Source organism: Dromiciops gliroides, chromosome 2 (assembly GCF_019393635.1).
Source record: "Dromiciops gliroides isolate mDroGli1 chromosome 2, mDroGli1.pri, whole genome shotgun sequence".
Taxonomy (NCBI): Eukaryota; Metazoa; Chordata; class Mammalia; order Microbiotheria; family Microbiotheriidae; genus Dromiciops; species Dromiciops gliroides.
This window is the reverse complement of record NC_057862.1, coordinates 348,780,739-348,786,785: the sequence shown is the minus strand read 5'-3', so window position 1 is coordinate 348,786,785 and position 6,047 is coordinate 348,780,739. Positions and strand designations below refer to the sequence as shown.

At 36.0% G+C, this 6,047-nt stretch overlaps 1 pseudogene; it reads right to left on the bottom strand.

Moving 5' to 3' along the window:
* Positions 1–4,639: 4,639 nt before the first annotated feature.
* Positions 4,640–5,580, bottom strand: LOC122743524 (annotated as a pseudogene).
* Between the last annotated feature and the right edge of the window lie 467 nt (positions 5,581–6,047).

Below are 6,047 nucleotides of genomic sequence, written 5' to 3'. Positions count from 1 at the left end.
CCCAATCCCATTTAAAGCTACTACCTTCCCTCCATCCTTATTTCCAATTTTTCCTGTATATATGTAGTTTGTACATGGCTGTTTGTGTGATCTAAAGAGCAGTACCATAAATAAATAAACACACACATATACAAACATGTATGTATATGTGTGTATGTTTGTGTGTGTATATATAGACATATACATACCTATACACACACACACATATTCCAGAGAGAATTTTCGGTAAGTCCCTCCATCACAGTTATCCTAAAACACATCCAGTTACTGGAAAAAAAAAATCTTACTAGAGAAGCCAGAATGAGCATAGCTAAAGAAGTTGGAAATCCTAAGCAGTGCCCTGACTGTTCCTTGATAGGAACAACCCCAGTAAACTGCAGACCAAAGCAGCAGCATCCTCTTCAGGTAAGCCCCATGGGAAAAATGGAAGCCCACTTTGTATTTTAACTGTGGAAGCTCCAAAGGAGATTAAAGACCATTAACTACCCTGCTTGGGAAAGTTCCAGGGGGATAAGAACATAAATACTGTAATTGGAAAAGTACTAAGATGGATCAGAAAACCACCCAGTATATTGAAGGGGGAAGTTTGGTGAGGTGGGGTAGAATCACTTAATGCCCTAATTAGGGATGCAGAAAGTGGGGGAGAGTAAAACCACCCTGTACCCTAAGAGGGAAAAAAAAAACCCAAGGGAGTATAAGGGCTACATAGCACCCTGATAAAAGGAGACACTTCTACAGACAATCCGTTATCCTGATCAAGGCAAATACAGAGGAAACAGATCATCCAGTGTCCTAATCAAGAAATTCTCAAGGAGGATAGATGACCATTTATTGTCCTGATTAAGGGACAGTTAAGCCAAGGACTATGGCCTTGGACTCTAAAATTTGCTGATGCTCTGAGACCAAATGAACTAAGTGGAAATCGAGTAGAAGGGATTCAGAAAAGCAAGGTCAGGACCAAACAAAGCCTAATTGCAGCATTTGAATGTATATGAGTGGGCAAATCTTGGTCCTGACACTGAGCCCCAATTCAGGAAGCAAGTGTCAAAAAAGATTAAACACAAGAAAATTATGGTGACAAATAAATGCAAATATTATGGAAGCAGAGATATAATACAGAACTCAGAAGTATGAAAAGAAACCATGGATTTGCCACAATTTCTATTGGAATTCCTAGAGAAAATGAAGAAAGAGTTAAAACTGATTATATAAATGAAATGAAAATTCTAGAGGAAAGATTGAGAAATTAAGGGAGAGAAATGTAGAGGAAAAATTTGAAGGAAAATAAACTACTCAATACAGAAGGCACAAAAACTTCCTCTAGTAATAGATTATTATTAGTAGTAGTAATTAATATTATTATTATTAGTAGTAGTAGTAATAGATCTTGGAGATTAGATTGGACCAGAAAGAGATCAATGATGCCATGAAACAATAAGAAATACTAGAACTTAATTTAAAGGCTGACAAAAAATCAAGTATATAGTATACCCTGCACTGTGTTGAAGTGGGGGGAAAAACTCAAGGAGAAAAATCTAAGAATCATCAAACTAAATGACAACCTCAACCATATACCAGCCTAAATATAATATTTCAAGTAATCATAAATGGAAATTCCCAAGACTTATTATGTGTCAAGATAATGGCATGAGATAGATGAGATTTAGCAGATACTTGGGAGCCCACCTGGAGATTAATTTAAAGTAATTGAATTGGATAAATCGACTGACTGCTGACTAGATTACTGACTGACTTCTAGTTAACTAGATTGTAAGCACATCTGGCTGGTACTTAAGGGTACTTAATGAATTTGAATGACTAGCCAATCAGCTTGAAGAACCTCCCATTTCTGGGAGGGGAGGATGAAGCAGGAATCAGAGGCTGGGGACTGGCTCCAGCCTCTGGCTTCGAGATATTGGTGTGGTGGCACAGGACTTCAGAAGTGGAAGCTAGGGAAGATTAGGATTGCCAGGTTATAGGAAATCTGTTCTCAATCTTTCTCTTTCTTTTACTATCTTTCAATAAACCCTTAAAAATCCTAAACTCGTTTATGAATGATTTTAGTCAGTTTCCCCCCAAAACCTGGGGGGACAGATTAAAACCCACATTTAGAATGTTAAATTACACAATTAGAACCAGAAGAAAAAGTTAAAATAGAAATTATTCACCAGAAAACTTCTGAGGGACCTGATGAAAAGTGAAAACTCCCAGAAACACAATAGCCAGAATCCAGATTTTCACAGTCAAATTAAATAACCAGAAATAAAATTCAAAGAGCCACAAGACTTGATAATTTTAAGGAAAAGGAGGCTTGGAATACAATGTCCTAGAAGGGAGAAGATAATGGCTTGCCACCAAGAAAAACTTACCAGAAAAGTTGAGTATTTTTTTACAAGGGAAAAATGGATTTTAAATGAAATAGGAGACTTTGAAGTATGCCTGATGAAGAGGCCAGAAGTTATTAGATATTTGCACATTTATTTTAAATTATTTTTATTTTTTAAATTATTTTCTAATTACATATAAACATTTTAACAATCATTTAAATAAGTTTTTGAGTTCCAAATCTTATCCCTCACTCCTTCTCCTTCCCCTCATTGAAAAGGCAAACAACTTGATATCAATTATACATATGAATTCATGCAAAATGTACTTAGCCATGTTGCAAATGAAAAGAAAAAATAAAACAATAAAAGTCTTAAAAAGTATGCTTCAATCTACATTCAGATTCCATAATTTCTCCTTCAGGAGATGGATAGCATTTTAGATAAATGGTCCTTTGGAATTGTCTTGGATCATTGTATTTATCAGAGTAACTACATCTTTCATAGTTGATTATCCTTACAAAATTGCTGTTACTATGTGCAATGTTTTCCTGCTTATGTTCACTCACTCCACTTTTCATCAGTTCATATAACCCTTCCCAGTCTTTTCTGAAATTATCCTATTCATCATTTCTTTATAGTACACTAGCATTCCTTTACAATCATATACCACAACTTTTTCAGCCATTTCCTAATTGATGGGCATCTCCTCAATTTCCAATTCTTTACCACAACAAAAAGAACTGATATAAATATTTTTGCACATATAGGTCCTTTTCCCTTTTCTTTGATCTCCTAGGGCTACAGACATAGTAGTGGCATTGATGGGTCAAAGAGTATGCAAAGTTTTATAGGTCTTCGGGCAAAGCTCCAAATTGTTTTCCAGAATGGTTAGATTAGTTCACAACTCCACCAACCATTAGTGTTCTAATTTTCCTATATCCCCTGCAATATTTATTATTGTTCTTTTCTATCATATTAGCCAATCTGATAGATGTGAGGTGATGCCTCAGAATTATTTTATTTGCATTTTTCTAATTGATAGTGATTTAGATAGTTTTTATGTGACTCTTGATAGCTTTGATTTCTTCTGAAAACTTCCTGTTCATATCCTTTGACCATTTATCAAATGGACAATAGCTCTTATTTTTATAAACTAGCCAGTTATCCATGTAATTGAGAAATGGAGTTTATAAGAGAGAAATGATGTAAACTTGTTTTCCTAGTTTCCTATTTTCTTTCTCATTTTGGCTGTAATAGTTTTCTTTGTGCAAAAGTTTTTAATTTCATGTAATCAAAATTATGTATTTTTCTTTATTTATTCCTCTATATCTCTTCCAAAGATCTGACAAGTATATTTTTTCCAAAGACCCCTAATTTACTTATGATAACACTCTCTATGTCTAAAACATTTATCCCTTTTGACCTTATTTTGATATACAGTGTGAGATGTTGGTCTATGCTCAGTTTCTGCCAAACTGGTTTCCAATTTTCCCAGCAATTTTTGTCAAATATTGAATTTTTGCCCCCAAAGCATGAATCTTTGGGTTTTTCAAACACTAAATTACAATGGTCATTTACTACTATGTTTTGTGTATTCAGTCTCTTTTATTGATCCATCATTCTATTTTTTAGCCAATTCCAAATTGTCTTGATGATTACCACTTTGTGATATTGTTTGAAATCTGGAACAGCTAAGCTGCCTTCCTTCATATTTTTGGTATTGAATCCCTTGATATTCTTGATTTTTTGTTTTTCCAGATGAATGTTGTTACTATTTTTCCAAGCTCTATAAAATAATTCTTTGGTAGTTTGGTTGGTATGTTACTGAATAAGTAAATTTATTTAGGTAGAATCATAATTTTTAATATATTGACTTGGCCTACCCTTGAGCAATTAATATTTCTCTGATTGTTTAGATCAGTCTTTTTTCTATGAAACATGTTTTGTAATTGTGTTCATATAATCCCTAGGTTTGTCTTGGCATGTAGACTCTCAAGTATTTTATATTGTCCACTGCTATTTTTTTTAAACAATCACAAGTAATTTATTTTTGAGAACCATTTAAAATGAAATTATACAAATAAAATTTGTATAAACACAAATCCACATTTGTCATAACACAGATGACAAAGGACAAAGCAAGAACAAGAAAACTAAATTGGCGCTACATACAATTGGACACAGTTGGGTTATGTACACTAAAAGTCTTTTACAAAATAGATCTCAGATCAACAGACTACTCTCCATTCAATGTCGTCATCCTGCAAGATAGGCTATTGTAACAACTGCACCTGTTTTCTCTGCGTCCTCCTTTAATATGACTGGTAATTGTTTTGGTGATTACCACCCCCTCGGGATGCTTTGCCATGGGTGCTTTGTTGTAGTCTGCATATCCCTGTCCATATCCATAGTTTCCAAAGTTATACCCAGTATAATCATATCTGCCATAGCCACTATGGTTTTGATCACCACCATAGGCACTATTGTAATTTCCATATCCTTGATCATAACAGTTATTAAATCCTTGGTTCCAGTTTTGGCCCTGACCTAGGCCACAACCCCTAGTTCCACCTCATCCGCCAGCAGCAGAGCCTCTCCCTCCTTTCTGTTGCTGCTGTTGTTGCCTGTATACCTCTCTGGGCTGGGCTACTTTGATTTCACACTTCCCAGAACCAATCTGATGGTATCTGTTTTCTAGTAATTTCTTTACTGGTTTTTCATCTGTGTATGTGATAAACCAAAATCCTCTTCTTTCATTTGTCTTTGTGTCCATAGGAAGCTCAAGGTTCTCAATCTCTCTGAAGGCTCCGAAATACTCTTTGATTTGCTCCTCAGACTTGTCCGGGTTCAGGCTGCCGACAAACACCTTTTTGGGGGGCTCCTTACCCTTCAAAGCTTTGGCCCACTTGGGGTCTATCAACTTGCCATCCAGCTTGTGTTCTTTGAGCTCCAGGACCTTGTCCAAGCTGGCGGCGTCCTGGAAGAGCAGGAAACCGAAGCCGCGCGATCTTCAGGGGACAGGTCCGTCTTGATGGTGAAGTCCACCACCTCCCCAAAGCGCGACAGGTACGCGGTCATGTCTTTCTTGCTCGTATCCCAGCTCCTGTTGATCTTGGAGCCCTTGGCGAACTCCTCTATGCTGCTGTACTCGTTCACGTCCTCCATGGCAGCGGGGCTGGCGGCCGGGGGCGGGCGGCACGAAGAGGGAGTTGCAGTGGCGGGCATTGGAGCCAGATTTAAAATGGCAGCGGAAGAGCTCCACTGTTATTTTAAATGGAATTTCTTTTTTTATTTCTTCTTCTAGGTTTTGTTGGTAGTATATAAGAATGCTTATATTTCCTATGGGTTTGATTTGTATCCTGCCACTTTGCTGAAATTGTTAATTTTTTCAACTAGTTTTTTTAGTTGATTCTCTAAGATTCTTTTAAGTATACAATCATACCATCTGCAAAGGGTGATAGTTTTGTTTCTTTATTGCTTATTTTTATTTCTTTAATTTATTTTTCTTGCCTTATTAATATAGCTGGCATTTCCAGTACAATACTGAATAGAGATGATAATGGACATTTTTGCTTTACTCGTGATCTTATTGAGACTGCTTCAAGTTTATCCCCTTTACAAATAATGCTTACTCATAATTTTAGATAGATTCTACTTGCCATTTGAAGAAACGTTCCATTCATTCTTATTCTTTCTAGTGTTTTAATAGGAATAGGTATT